The sequence below is a fragment of the Hevea brasiliensis genome, chromosome 11 (assembly GCF_030052815.1).
Source record: "Hevea brasiliensis isolate MT/VB/25A 57/8 chromosome 11, ASM3005281v1, whole genome shotgun sequence".
In the NCBI taxonomy this organism is placed as follows: domain Eukaryota; kingdom Viridiplantae; phylum Streptophyta; class Magnoliopsida; order Malpighiales; family Euphorbiaceae; genus Hevea; species Hevea brasiliensis.
Genome location: NC_079503.1, coordinates 68,153,786 through 68,169,596, shown reverse-complemented (window position 1 = coordinate 68,169,596; position 15,811 = coordinate 68,153,786).

The following is a 15,811-nucleotide window of genomic DNA, read 5'->3' as shown; positions in this document are numbered from 1 at the left end:
GGCAAAAGAGAAGATGATTCTGTCATAGCTGAAAACTGGTTGGACAGAACTGAAAGAGTCTTGAAACAACTTCATTGTACTCCAGAGCAGAATTTGGAAGCTGCTGTATCACTACTGCAGGATGATGCATACCAGTGGTGGGATATAGTAACTAGTGAGGTGCCACCAGAACAGATAACTTGGGATTTCTTTCTCACTGAGTTCAGAAAGAAGTATGTGGGCAGTGTATACTTGGAAGAGAAGAGAAGGGAGTTTATTACCCTATGCCAGAGATAGCTGACAGTGGCTGAATATGAAAGAGAATTTGTCAGACTCAGCCGCTATGGGCGGGAAATAGTCCCTAATGAGGCAGAGATATGCAAGAGATTTGAGGAAGGACTCAATGATAACAATAAAGTAATGATTACAGCCTTGGGGATTACAGAGTTTGCCAAGTTGGTGGAAGCTACACTGAAGGTTGAAAAAGTTAGAATGAATGAGCAGAACAGAAGGGACAAACAGCAGAAAAGAGGTCAGGGTCAGACCGGTACATCTTTTGCCCCTAGTAAGAAATTCAGAGGTTCACCTACTCAGAGTTTTAGTAGAGCACCAAGTCAGGGTCAGTCACAGAGGCCCAAATCTCAGTTTGCACCAAGGAGAGGCCAGTCCACCCCTTCAATGGCTAGCTCTCCAGGAACAGGGTACAGGGGACCAGCCCCAACAGTATCTGTTGCTTGCCCACATTGCCAAAAATGGCATAAGGGTGAATGTTGGAGGATGATAGGTGCTTGTTTACAGTGTGGATCTACAGACCACTTAGTTCGAGATTGTCCACGCAGAACTGCTACATCCACTCCGGTATCAACTGATAGGCCTGCCCCTCCAGCTCCAAGGGGTAGAAGGCCGGGTAAGGCTAAGGCGTGCATTTCACGTAAAACACGTGTCAGAGTCTGTGGAGAGAGCAGAAGGCAGAAAACCAGCCAAAGCCTATGCTATAAGGGCACAAGAGGAACAGGATGCTCCAGATGTTATCAAGGGTACGTTCCTCCTTTATAATACTTCTGTGCATGCATTAGTGGATCCTGGATCTACTCATTCATATATTTGTATCAAGCTGCCCGTAGAAAAGGGAATACCAGTGGAGGAAAGTGACCAAGACATCCTGGTCACAAATCCGCTAGGCCACAGTGTGGTAGTAAACAAGGTGTATAAGGGCTGTCCATTGAAGATTCAAGGGAAAGAGTTCTTAGCAGACTTAATCGAACTACCTTTCCATGAGTTTGATGTGATTTTGGGAATGGACTGGTTATCCCATCATCAGGCAATAGTTGATTGTAAATTGAAGAGAATCTCTCTGAAAACTACTGAGAACGAAGAAATAATAGTAGTGGGTGAAAGAACAGATTTCTTGTCCAATGTCATCTCAGCTACAGTTGCAAGGAGATGGTTGAGGAAAGGGTGTGAAGCCTATTTGGCACACGTGGTTGACACTAGGCAGGGTAAACTTAATTTGTCTGACATACCCATAGTAAGGGATTTCTCTGAGGTATTTCCTGAGGAATTGCCTAGTTTATCACCAGAAAGGGAAGTTGAATTTGCCATTGAGATTATGCTGGGTACAGCTCCGATTTCAATTGGGGTTCATACGCCCCAGTGTGGTTCATACGCCCCAGTGTGTCACCTTGGGGAGCTCCGATACTATTTGTAAAGAAGAAAGATGGGATACTGAGGTTATGTGTTGACTACCGGCAGTTAAACAGAGTAACAGTGAAGAACAAGTATCCGTTGCCTAGAATTGACGATCTGTTTGATCAGTTGAAGGGAGCCGGTGTGTTTTCTAAGATTGATCTCAGATCAGGGTATCATCAGCTAAGGGTTAAGGATGCAGATGTGCCTAAGACTGCATTTAGAACCCGGTATGGGCATTATGAATTCCTGGTGATGCCATTTGGGTTAACAAACACTCCAGCAGCATTCATGGACCTTATGAATCGTATCATGCATCCATACTTAGATCGGTTCGTAGTGGTCTTCATTGATGACATCCTGGTGTATTCCAAGGATAAAGCAGAACATGATGAGCATTTGAGAATTGTTCTGCATACTCTAAAAGAGAAGAAACTGTATGCTAAATTGTCCAAGTGTGAGTTCTGGTTGAGTGAGATTGCATTCCTTGGACATGTAGTATCAGATGAAGGGATTAGAGTGGATCCCAAGAAGATTGAAGTAGTGATGGAATGGAAGCCTCCCAGAAATACAACTGAGATCAGAAGTTTCTTAGGGTTAGCTAGATATTATAGAAGATTTGCAAAGGGATTTTCCCTGATAGCTGCTCCACTGACCAAATTATTACACAAGAATATGAAATTTGATTGGAATGACAAGTGTCAAGCCAGTTTTGAGAGGCTGAAGGCTATGTTGACAGAGGCACCAGTGTTAACATAGCCAATGTCTGGAAAAGACTTTGTAGTCTACAGTGACGCCTCACACAATGGGTTAGGGTGTGTACTCATGCAAGAAGGGAAAGTGGTTGCATATGCTTCTAGGCAGTTAAGGCCACATGAAAAGAATTACCCTACTCATGATTTAGAGTTAACAGCAATTATCTTCGCATTGAAGATATGGAGGCATTACTTGTATGGAGAAAAATGCTACATATAAATAGACCATAAGAGTCTGAAGTATCTGCCAACCCAGAAGGAACTTAATTTGAGACAGAGGCGATGCATTGAATTCCTGAAAGATTATGATTGTGTGATTGACTACCACCCTGGAAAGGCAAATGTAGTCACTGATGCTTTAAGTAGAAAATCTATTGTAGCATTAAGATCTCTGAATGCCCAACTATCCTTAACTCATGATGGAGTTATTTTGGCTGAGTTGCAAGTGAAGCCGAATCTGTTACAACAAATACAGGATGGGCAGAAGACAGATGGGAAATTAATGGCTGTTATGGGCAAAATCACTGAGGGGAAGGAAACTGAATATGAAGTGAAAGAAAATGGGTGCCTGTACTATAAAGAAAGAGTATATGTACCAGATGATAAAGAGTTGAAAACCAGTATTCTGAAAGAAGCACATAATAGTGTGTATGCTATGCACCCAGGAAGCACAAAAATGTACCATGACCTGAAACTCCGATCGGTGGCGGGTATGAAGAAGGACATAGTTGACTAAGTAACTAGATGCTTGACATGTCAGCAAGTCAAAGTAGAACATCAAGTTATGAAATTCATCCCTGTATTTTATAATGTTATGAAAGCTCTAAAGTTTGTAATATTTTGTACATATTAAATAACATGGAAATTTTCTGTCATATATTTAAATTATTATGGACTGTATTATGGAACTGTTTAATGACTGTAAAAGTCTATTAACTTTACTGAGAAATAAAGACTGTGAAATATTTGAAATTTTGATATTATTATATTAAACTGTTTTTAACAGGTTTGGAAGGACAGTTTGTCCGAAATACAGATGGCACCTTGCCAAATTTTTATTACTATTTTAAAACACTGACTTTATTAAAGTGTGAAAATAGAACCAGCATGCTATGAATAGCACATAAACACTTCCTAAAATCAAATTGAGTTTAGAAAATGTGATAATCACAAACTAGGTGCTCCGGCATGCCGTGTAGCACGCCTTGCTCGGCTATTCTGTAGACGGGTAAGGGGTGTTACACATCTCCCTCTCTCTTTCTCTTGTCTCCATCACTCTTCCATTCAGAAGTCCTATCACCCTTTGATTCCCCATATTTCTTCCATTAATCTTCCAACAAATTAATAGAAAAACCTTGATTAAGCATCCAAGTAAAGATTGAAACAAGAAGAACAAGTTTGGAAGAGATTGGATGTCACACCCTACTCCCCTGTAAGATGTAACATGATCCCATAGTACACCTAATGAATTACCGTACTTTGCCTACCGATAATCCATTAAATATACTACAAGGGATTTTAAAACAATTTTCATGAAATTTAAATCATCGATTAAAATTTGGTGTTATAAAATTTTTTTCAAAATTTCGGCAAAGTGCTGATTGTATTTTGAGAAAACAGTTCTTCAAAACCTGCAAAGAACACACTCCCAATATGTTTTCTCAAATACAACTTCAATAACTTCATTTGAACCCATAATTTAAATCTCAATAATCAAATCAATCTCCTCATAAAAGAAACATTTCATTGATTACAAGACTCAAAATTAATATTACAGAACTATTCAGAGAAATGAAATCCCAAATTTACATTTACAATAATTTACATTTAATTACATACCAAAATATTTTACAAGAGTTTTTATACAACTGCTCAAATAATTTACATACATATTATTACATGCATACATCAAAACCTATGTACATGGGTATACCTATGATATACCTGGAGTTGATCTGAATGTGTCTTCAAAGAAACTTACTCACTGCTCTATGCTCTTTTTACCTGCGACAGCATACAAAGCTATCGCTGAGTGGTGAACTCATTGGTGCACAACTATAATTTAAAACATAGTACAATATACATTGACAAAATTTACAGCAATTAATTTGGAAATCTGAATACTCATCAAATTCCAAAACTCAAAATATTCATTGCCAATAATGTAAATCATTTGTATGAAATGACTTTGATCACGAAATTCAATTTATCAAATCATGACTAACCATTTAAGGTAGTTTCAACAAAATCAATTATACATAAATCATAACTGAACTCACAATTCTTTACTATTAAAAAACATTCTGTATCCCAAAAACCATGTTGTATCTCAAAAACCATGCTGTATCTCAAAAACCATGCTGTATCTCAAAAACTATGCTGCATCTCAAAAATCATTCTTTATCTCACTAACTATGCAAGACTAATCCGAAAGGGTCATATTCGAAGTGATTCTAACTCCCTATGGTTGGGGAGGTCGAATCAGATTCTAACTCCCTATGGTTGGGGAAGTCGAATCATTGTGCACAGTACACACCATAATAATGAATCTTCTGCAAGGGCCATAACGATAAAAAAACTCAGATCTAATCTCAAATTAGAGGAAAATCTAAGCCTGTGCACGTACCATGGTAATCAAAACACAACTAACTCTATTGTCTTCTCAACAAATGAGAGAGACGGGTAATAACCTAGTCAAGCATCTATAGTGAGATATAAAACAATATCACAATCCTTTTAGTGAGCATAAATCACAATATAATTCGATTCAAATTCAATTCCAATATCCATTAATTTTTATGCTCATCACAATTAAAATCATAAATTTGCATTTTTTCATGAAAATTACCATCACAATTCAAAACATGTTCTATCACAATTTTCCAAAACATAATTTATTCAATCCATAACAATGCTTAATACTTGTGGAAATACCATTTGACAAAGCTAAATTCATATATACTATAACAATTTCAATAATTATTGAAATTAAATCCAATGCTTGTTAAACATAATACATAAGAAAAATATGTCATTTAATCATATGAAATATTCAAAACGAAATCAGTTAAAAACTAGTTGTGCACAAACCTCTGATAACTGTCTCTTGGCTCTGACTCAGTGTTTCCTTCCCCTTCCCTAAGTCTTTGCTAACTGAGAAACATAATTTGAAGTGTTTTAGTACTCATTTAAACTGTCTCTAAGAATAAAGCTTAATAATTAACTTATTGAATTCTATTATTTCCTTAGTCAACCTAAGATGTTGACCCTCGATGCAGTTTAGGTGAATTAGGTTTTAATGTTACCAATATATCACATTTTATAGCCTTTTTGTATTGGTACATGTTACCAAATTCATTTCCATGTATATTGCGTTTTATTGCAATTTTTTGGATCCCGGTATACTAATTTGACCTAGCCGGATGACCTAGTTTCCTCGGCTTTCGAGTTTCGGTCAAAACTACAAACTTGTAGATCTATGTCTTATTACACGTGGGGAAAAATTTCAGGTCATTCTGAGTTTACTAGACCAAGTTATGGTCATTTTACTATTGCTGGTCAGAATGTACCAAAATTGGTCACTTTAGGTCATTTTAGGTCATTTTAGGTTCGGCGAGTTTTTGGACCCGAACTTGTGCAAGCTGTTTGACTTGCTTATGGTCATTTATGGGCTTTGGTGTCTTCATAAGACTTGTAGATATATGTCTTAACTATTCATGGTCAAAATTTCAGGTCAATTGGACCTATTTTGAGTGAGTTATGGCCAAAATACTAACTACTGCCCAAATGGTCAATTTTCAAGCCTTAAATGCACTAATCCGGATTTGGTCACTTTTCAAGTTACCTTATAAGCAGAATTTTGGTAAGCTTCCTTCATGAAAGTTGGCACATTTTGTGCCTAGTTTCACCTCCAATTGGTCTCATACTAATTGGAGCCACACTTTTAAGGTTCTAGGCCCAAAACATAAACTGCCCTATTGCATTTTGTTCATTACTCATCAAAGGTCACTTTTAACGCTTACCAAACCACACATTCATGCCAATTCTGGCTTGTATCCTAACCTAAACACATTTCACAACATATTGTTGGTCATTTTGGCAGCTTATAATCACACTCAACATGTACCATATAGTGCAAAATTTTTCAAGCTCAAATTACAACAATTCAATCACCTAACCTAGCTCATTTACATGTCCAATCTCACACTATCATACATATACCCAAGCTGCCATAACAACTACCACAATTCAACATTAATATTCCATAAACCAAATATTAAATAACATCTTTATGGTTCACCAAACCAAGCTGCCGATTCATACATTACAGTCCATTAATTTCCAAGCTTCCAAATTCATGTACACATTCACATATACTAAGTATACATCACCCAAATTAATTCCTACACACATAAACATTTAATCAACCCTTTAATATACCATTTACAAGCGAAAAAAAAACTGCCCTCAAGGAGTTTCCATGGCTGCCAAAAATACACCTCTCCCTTTAAACATCAAACCTCAAAAATCTCGCCATAATTCAAGTACCCATAACATTCTTACTAACTTTAATGAAGCCATAACCCAAAAACACAAACTTACCACTTTGGAAACTCTTCAAAATCTCTCCAAAACTTGGTCTTCTTGTTGCCTGTCTACTTCCCAAGGTGTATGGACAATCTTTAATGAAGGAAAGTGGGAAGAAAGGAGCTTAGATCAAGCTTGCATGGAGCTTGGCCATGGACGGCCATGGAGGAACTTGAGAGAAGAAAAGGATTCGGCTGGTTCTGGTTTGGGAGGTTGAAGAAGATGAAAATATTCTGCCCAAATGAAGCTTTAGTGGTCCACTTAAATGAGTTAGTGGAGCACTATGTGGGAATTAAATCATTGTTTATTCTAAGGTTTCATTTTTCCACAGTTAACTCTCAATTTTTGCTATTTACATTCCACCAATTTAATTTTTCATGACATTTTCCAAGTGTAATATCATGTATTTTTAATGGACATTTAGGTCAAAAGATAACTCGGAATGTCAAATGACCACAATGCCCCTGTTTGGGTTGTATTCCTGATTTTTCGGTAACATCGAGTTTTGTCCGTTTTTTCGATTTCTCACTTTTCTTTGTACTAATTAATTGATTTTTCTTTGATATTTTAAATGGTATTTATACTTCAATAGGTGTCTATTTAAGTCCTAAAAATATTCTCTAGGGTTCCCCATGGTCCAGGGATAGTCAACGGTCCACGCCGCGACTTCTTGGTGCGGTCACCCATCGCTAGGGTTCTCAGCTCGCTTAACTTAGTTACATTTCTTTGCTATTATTTTTCCTTTGTTTTTCTTGTATTTTATTTTCTTGTATTTCATTATTTTATGTCTCCTCATTCATATCTAAGTGTAGTTCCAGGCATCCTAGCTGTCCGGACAACACTGGTCACTGGAACAGTAGAACGCACATTTTGAGTTCTTAACCCAAAATAATTATTTTTCTTCTTCTAATTAATTTATATCAAATATAAATAAATTAATTAATCTCTATTAATTAATTTCTCATTAATTAAATTCATATTTAAACACTTTAAATATAAATTTAATTTATACTACACATCCAATAATCTAGATTTGGTTTCAAGTCATGCTAGGGACTTTGCAATTTAATTGCAAACCAAACCTATTTAATTAATCAATTAAACTCTTTAATTAGTTAATTAAATCATATTTAAATAGGTGATAACTTGTGTATGTGTGTGACTTACTAGGCTCATCACTAATTGGCAATGAGACATGATATCAACTCTTAATATCATCAGAACTCTTTCTTACCATAAATGATTTCTCTAAATCATTTTATGAACCTCATAGACCATGGTTAACACCTAGCATAGCATGCCATGGCCACCCAATTAGTAATAAGGTTTACCTTAAATGAACCTATAATCATATGTTACCATGCACTAGAATCTCTCTGTTTCAAAATCCCTACTCAAAATTTGAGTCATGGTTTATGTCAAACTCTATTTGCTATGAATATTATGTTCTCTTTTAATTCCAGTTCTTGATAAAAAGATTTTCACATCGAAACTCTTTTACGAATAAATCTATCTGTCTGGCAGAACTTGAAACATCAAGAACAATTAAATGAACATAGGATTTTATCTCTATTTACTTAGAGGAACAGATTCCATCTTGATCAACACCTACCTCTATATATAACTAGTAGGAGCCAACACATGCCCATATACCCATACATAGTACAAGTATGAAAGCAGTATCAAACTCAAACTACCTATATACAAGATAACTGTGCTATCTCAGGTCTAAAGACTATATGCACTGATATGATTTACGACAAAACATTGACAAGAGTAAACTCCATGTGCTTGTCATAAGTGTCACTGGTTCGGCCTACTTATCATTTATAAGTGCCTATCATGTTTGTTATATGGCATGAGACTCACCATTCCATCTTATTTATATCTCATATAAATAACTTGGGAACAAACATGAATACAATCTTTCTAGATAAGTCATGTCCTTATTATAAAGTATCCTCGATTGTGAACCTATTTATGATACTTTGTGCTAAAAATATTGTCACTCATATTCTTAACAACTTAAGAATAATATTTCTAACAAAATATCAATGGACCTTTTCTATTACACATAAATATATTATGTAAACGGAAAAGTGGAAATGCCTTTTATTAATAAAATTATGTACAAGATACATACTAAATGATATGCTCTAGGGCATACTACTAACAATCTCCCACTAGCACTAGAGCCATTCGTTACAATATCTTAGACCTATCTTTTCAAGATGTCGGTCTAACTGAGTCTGTGACATAGGCTTAGTGAATGGATCAGCTAGATTTTCAGCTGATGCTATTTTCTGCATGGCTACATCACCTCGCCCAACTATTTCTCTGATAATGTGCTAGCGCCTTTCTATGTGTTTAGATTTCTGGTGAGACCTTAGTTCCTTAGCCTGTATGACTGCTCCATTATTGTCAGAGTGTATTGGAACTGCTGACTCAATGGAAGGAACTACTGTAAGTTCTGTTATGAACTTCTTTATCCAAACAGCTTCCTTTGCAAAGACTCGATGCAAAGAATATACTCAGCCTCTGTAGTGGAATCTGCAGTCGTGCTCTGTTTGGAACTCTTCCAACTGACTGCACCTCTATTACAAATGAACACATATCCAGAGGTAGACTTTCTATCATCGATATCTGATTGGAAATCAGAATCAGTATAACCATCCAATTGCAAGTCTCCACCTCCATAAATTAAGAATAAATCCTTAGTTCTTCTCAAGTACTTAAGGATATTCTTGACAGCTATCCAGTGTTCCAAACCTGGATTGGATTGATACCTGCTAGTCAAACTAACAGCATATGCGATATCCGGCCTAGTACACAACATTGCATACATTAAACTTCCAATAACCGAAGCATATGGAATCCTGGCCATCTTATCTCTTTCTTCAGGTGTCTTTGGAGACATCTCTTTAGAAAGGTGGATACCATGTCTCACTGGTAACAATCCTCTCTTGGAATCAAGCATGTTAAACCTCTTTAACACCTTTTCCAAGTATAGACTTTGGGATAAACCAATTATTCTTTTCGCTCTATCTCTATAGATGCGAATCCCAAGAATATAGGTTGCCTCCCCTAAGTCTTTCATGGAGAATGTATTTGACAACCATACCTTTATAGTCGTCAACATACCTGTGTCATTACCCATCAACGATTATGTCATCCACATATAAGACAAGGAAAGTGATATTTGAACATCACTAACCTTCTTATATACACATGGCTCATCCTCATTTTTGATAAAACCAAAGGATTTAATGGCTTCATCAAAACGGATGTTCCAACTCCTCGAAGCTTGTTTCAACCCATAAATGGATCGCTTTAGCTTGCATACCTTGGAACCATCTTGGGATTCAAAACCCCTAGTTTGTTCCATGAAAATGTTTTCTTCAATGTATCTATTGAGAAAAGCTGTTTTGACATCCATCTGCCAAATCTCATAATCATAGTATGCAGCTATTGCTAATAAAATCCTAATTGATTTAAGCATGGCAACAGGCGAGAAAGTCTCCTCATAGTTAATTCCTTGCCTTTGGTGAAACCCTTTCACTACTAGCCTTGCCTTATAGGTCTCTACCTTTCCATCAGAACCAATTTTCTTCTTGAAAACCCATTTGTTCCCTATAGGTACAATACCTTCAGGTGGGTCAACAAGATCCCAAACTTGATTCTTATACATGGAATCAATCTCGGATTTCATAGCATCAATCCATTTTGAAGAGTCTATATCTGATATAGCTTCTTCATAAGTAAGTGGATCATCTCCATGATCTACTTCTTCATGAGTAGACAACTCTTGTTCTTCTTCATGAAGAAAATCATATCTCACTGGTGGGTGAGATACCCTGGTTGTTCTACGAGGAACAGCTGTAGATGTTTCATCAATGGGTATAGGTTGACTAGATGGATCTATATCCATCTGATCTGTTGGTTGGTCAGAATTCTCCAATTCTAACTCTATTTGCCTTCCTTTGCCTCCTTCTTGAACAAACTGTTGTTCAAGAAATGTGGCATCTCTACTTATCACAACCTTTTGTGAAGTAGGCAAATAAAAATAATATCCAAAACTATCTTTTGGATATCCAATAAATCGACCTTTTTCTGATCTGGTCTCCAATTTATCAGTGTTCAGCTTTTTGATATAAGCTGGACAACCCCAAATCTTAACATGCTTAAGACTTGGTTTTCTTCCATGCCATATCTCATAAGGTGTGGAAGAAACTGATTTTGATGGAATCCTATTCAGAATATACAAAGCTGATTCTAATGCAAATCCCCAAAAGAAGATTGGCATATCAGTATAGCTCATCATACTATGTACCATATCCAATAGGGTATGATTTCTCCTTTCAGATACACCATTCAGTTGTGGCGTTCTTGGAGGAGTCAGCTGAGAAATAATGCCATGCTCTCTAAAGTATTCATCAAATTCAGTATTCAAATATTCACCTCCACGATCTGATCGAAGAGCTTTAATACTCTTTCCTGTTTGATTTTCTACTTCAGATTTAAATTCTTTGAACTTTTCAAAAGATTCATGTTTTTATTTCATCAAATACAAATACCCAAACCTTGATTTATCATCAGTAAAGCTAATAAAATAATGAAAACCCCCTCTAGCCATTTCTTTAAATGGACCACATACATCGCTATGTATTAGCTCCAAAATATTTTCAGCTCTTAGCCCTTGTCTAACAAAGGGTGATCTAGTCATTTTGCCCTGAAGGCAAGATTCACAAGTTGGAGTAGGTTCAGAGCCCAATGAGGATAGAATCCCCATTTTCTCCATTTTTGCAATCCTATCTTCTGCAACATGACATAACCTTAAGTGCCAAATATATTTTGAACTTGACTTGGTTTTCACCATGGCATTGCATTCTTTTAGATCACTTGCATTCAATTTGTGTTTGTCATTATTATCCAAATAATAAAGACCATCATTCATATAACCTGAACCAACATATTTATTTCCAAAATAAATATTGCAAACATCGTCTGTGAACTGAAATTCATAGCCATTTCTAGTCCAACTAGATATAGAAATGATGTTCTTAAAAGCATCAGGTACATATAAAATATTATCCAAACACAAAACATGTCCAAACATGTAAAAAGATTTAGATCCTATGGCTAAAGCTTCAACAGTTGATCCATTGCCAATCCGGACTCTAATATCTTGAGAACGCAAGCTGCTACTATTTGCTAGTTCCTGCATATCATTAGAAATGTGAGAACTGGCACTAGTATCTAAAACCCAAGCTGTAGATGAACTATGAGTATCATCAGAATCTAAATAACAAGATATGGACATACCTTCCGAAGGTGTATCCTTCTTGTCCTACAGAGAAGCAAGATACTCTGGGCAGTTCCTTTTCGAGTGCCCATCCTTTTGGCAGTGGAAACACTTTCCTTTGCCTCCATCAGCTTTAGTCTTCCTTTTCTATTTAGCTATTTTCTTGGAAGGACCAGGAATCTGAGGTTTCTTTTTCTTATTGCCCTTCTTCTTGTTGGACTTTCCAGCAGAAGAAGATGCAACCAAAGCTACCTCTTTTCCTTTATTGCCTGGCATATTCTTTTGTGCAATAACCAGCATGTTGAGTAAACCAGCTAAGGTGCATTCCTGTTTAGTCATATGGAAATTTGTCACAAAATTCCCAAAAGACTCAGGAAGGAACTGAAGGATCAAATCCGTTTGTAGTTGGAAATCCATGTTGAAGTCAAGATGTTCCAACTGCTCAATCAGCCGAATCATCTTGTGGACATGATCCCCAACATTCTGTCCCTCAGACATCCTCATACGGAATAGTTGTCTAGATATCTCACACCTAGCATTCCTGCTGTGCTCACCATACAACTCTTGTAGGTGAAGGAGGATCTCACTCGCACTTTGCATGTTCTCATGTTGCTTCTGTAACTCATTACTCATGGAAGCAAGCATGTAACACTTCGCTCTCATATCATGCTCCTTCCACTTGTCCAAAGTTTCATGTTCCTCTTGTGTGGCCTCTGGAGGTAAGGGACTAGGAACATTTGAATCTAGAACATATCCTATATGTTAAAGGTTCAGGACAAGTTTCAAATTTCTTAACCAATCAGACAGATTAGGTCCTGTCAACCTATTGTGATCAAGTATGCTTGCAAGGATATTGGATGGTGGTGGTTGTTTTGTGCTCATTTTTATTAGAAAATTAACTGCAGAAAATAACCAGATTAATTAGTAAATGTATCATGTAATTAACCAAAATGATTATGGTCTTTTAATCAAATTGGTCCTCCCGCTAACTTAGCGAATCCTACACTTCCAAAGTAGAAAACCGAAATCCTAGTTGGATGGATTTCTAGTGGGTGATTGAATTCTTATAATTCTATTGATCATCCTCAGGTACATCCATTATTGGAATTACAATAAACTATAAGTGAGCAACTCCTTGCCTATCATATCTCATGTGAGGTTCAATCCTTTACCTGGCCCCTAATGGTCAAAATCTCAGGTACATCCATTATTGACTTATCTTGCATTAGTTAAGTTGATCCCATTGAGCCAGTAATTATGCAAATAATTTTTATGTCCTCAGGTACATCAAATATTGGCCACTAAACCATTTACATATTTACAACATCTCATGCTTAACAATTATTCTTAAGAAAATCTCTTAAATTAATTCCATATTATGCAACTATTTAAAATTTCTTAAAATAATTGCCCCAATGGAAGGCCTATGTTATAATTACTTTAATTATAGCATTTCCAACTTAATCATTTGTTTGGAAGATTTTATGGTCATTCTAATTACTATTAAGGTCTCACTTTGCACATTATCCAATTAGCATGCATATATCATATAATAGCATATATTCCCATACATCTCATGCATTCATGGATAAGCAATAAATATGGTATGATCATGGACTTTCTAAGGGATTCAATTCTGAGCCACCAAGAATTGAATCAGGGCATTCCTAGGTGCATTTCATTCATTCATTCATTTTACAAGAGTTGCTGAAGGAGTACATAATCAACACTTGATCTTGAATTCCTCCCACTGGTCCCACCAATGCTCTTGACCTCCTTGAACTTCTTGCAATCCAATATTACATGGTAATCCTTGGCATACCAAGGCGAATTTACAAGAACTTAAATAAATGAAATTACAACCCAAAAATTATTACAAACTTAATAATACAGGCCCAATATAAATTAAAATAAATTAATTAATTTACAATCCTAAAGAAACATAAAAGAAATAAATCCAATCACATTGGTCTTTTATAGTCCATGATCATCCATCATGCATATCACTATTTAACAATTAAATAAAACATATATACTTAAATTAAATTGAATATCTCATATTCAACTTAAAAATCTAGATTTGAATATGATTCAAATAAATTTAAAAATTCAGATTTGAATCTCATTCAAACAAATTTAAAAATTCAGATTTGAATCACATTCAAACAACTTTAAAAATTCATATTTGAATCACATTCAAACATTTTTTAAAAAATCAGATTTGAATCACATTCAAACATTTTTTAAAAAATCAGATCTGAATTTTATTCAATCAATTTAAAAAAAATCAGATTTAAATATGATTCAAACAACTTTAAAATTCAGATTTGAATCACATTCAAACAACTTTTAAAATTCAGATTTGAATCACATTCAAACAACTTTTAAAATTCAGATTTGAATCACATTCAAACAATTTTTTAAAATTCTGATTTGAATCATAATTTAATTGTGTGATTAAAATTCTAATTAAACAATTTAATTAGACATAGGATGAACTTTTAGATCATACAACAATTGTAAATTAAAAAGCAAACCTTGCGTCACCTTGAAGAAGCTTTGTTGCCGCCACCAATGGTGGCTTCACCATGTGTGCCGCCACACATCCATTGCAACCAGCAATGGATCAATCATCTCATGATCAAATCACACAATTAAATCATATAATCAACAATCTAAATGGCAAATATAGTGGCTCTGATACCAATTGAAGGAACGGATGCGTGAAAAACACAAGTTTATACCATTGAATTCAAAAATTTTCACCTAGGGTCACATGCATCATGCAAGATTTATTTTTATCTATTTGATTTCAATGATAAACAACATATTAAAACTCTTTTAATATGTTTTTGGATCTGTATTTTCCATTTAAGATTTTAAAATTAATTAGATTAATTTTAGAACCCTAGATTAAATCAAGAACGATTACACTAACCTCTTGATGCACTGCAACGTGTTTGCGCCTTTGAGATTCGTCTTTAGGACACCAGATGTTGTCCCTCTAGCTTGTCCACACCAAGAACACCTATGGCAGCCCTTGAACAGCTTCTAAAGCTTTTTCTATTAATTAGAAATTCAAGTTCTACCTTTTAAGAGATTAGAGATGTAAACAGAACACTAGAAACAATTTCTGGTGTTCTTAATTCAAGAGATTGATGACTAATCTCTTTGAATTGATGAGAGATGAAGAAGAATAGATGAAAAGCCTCAAAGTGGAATGACAAAGGAGAGGAGTGGCTGCTGGTTATTTTTTTCTTTTCATAACCACACTTAAATAGCTAGGTTAACACATTAAACCCTTGCCACATGTCACCCTTTGATTAGCTCTAGGTTTAAGTGACCCAATCACATTGTGCCAAGTGTCAAACCTATATTTAATCTTGATTTTAATCATCTTACATGATTAAAAAAACATTTGGCAAGCTTATGTGTAATCCCATATGTCACCATCTCATGGTGCCACGTGTCACACTGTGAAATGACCAAAATGCCCCTGTGT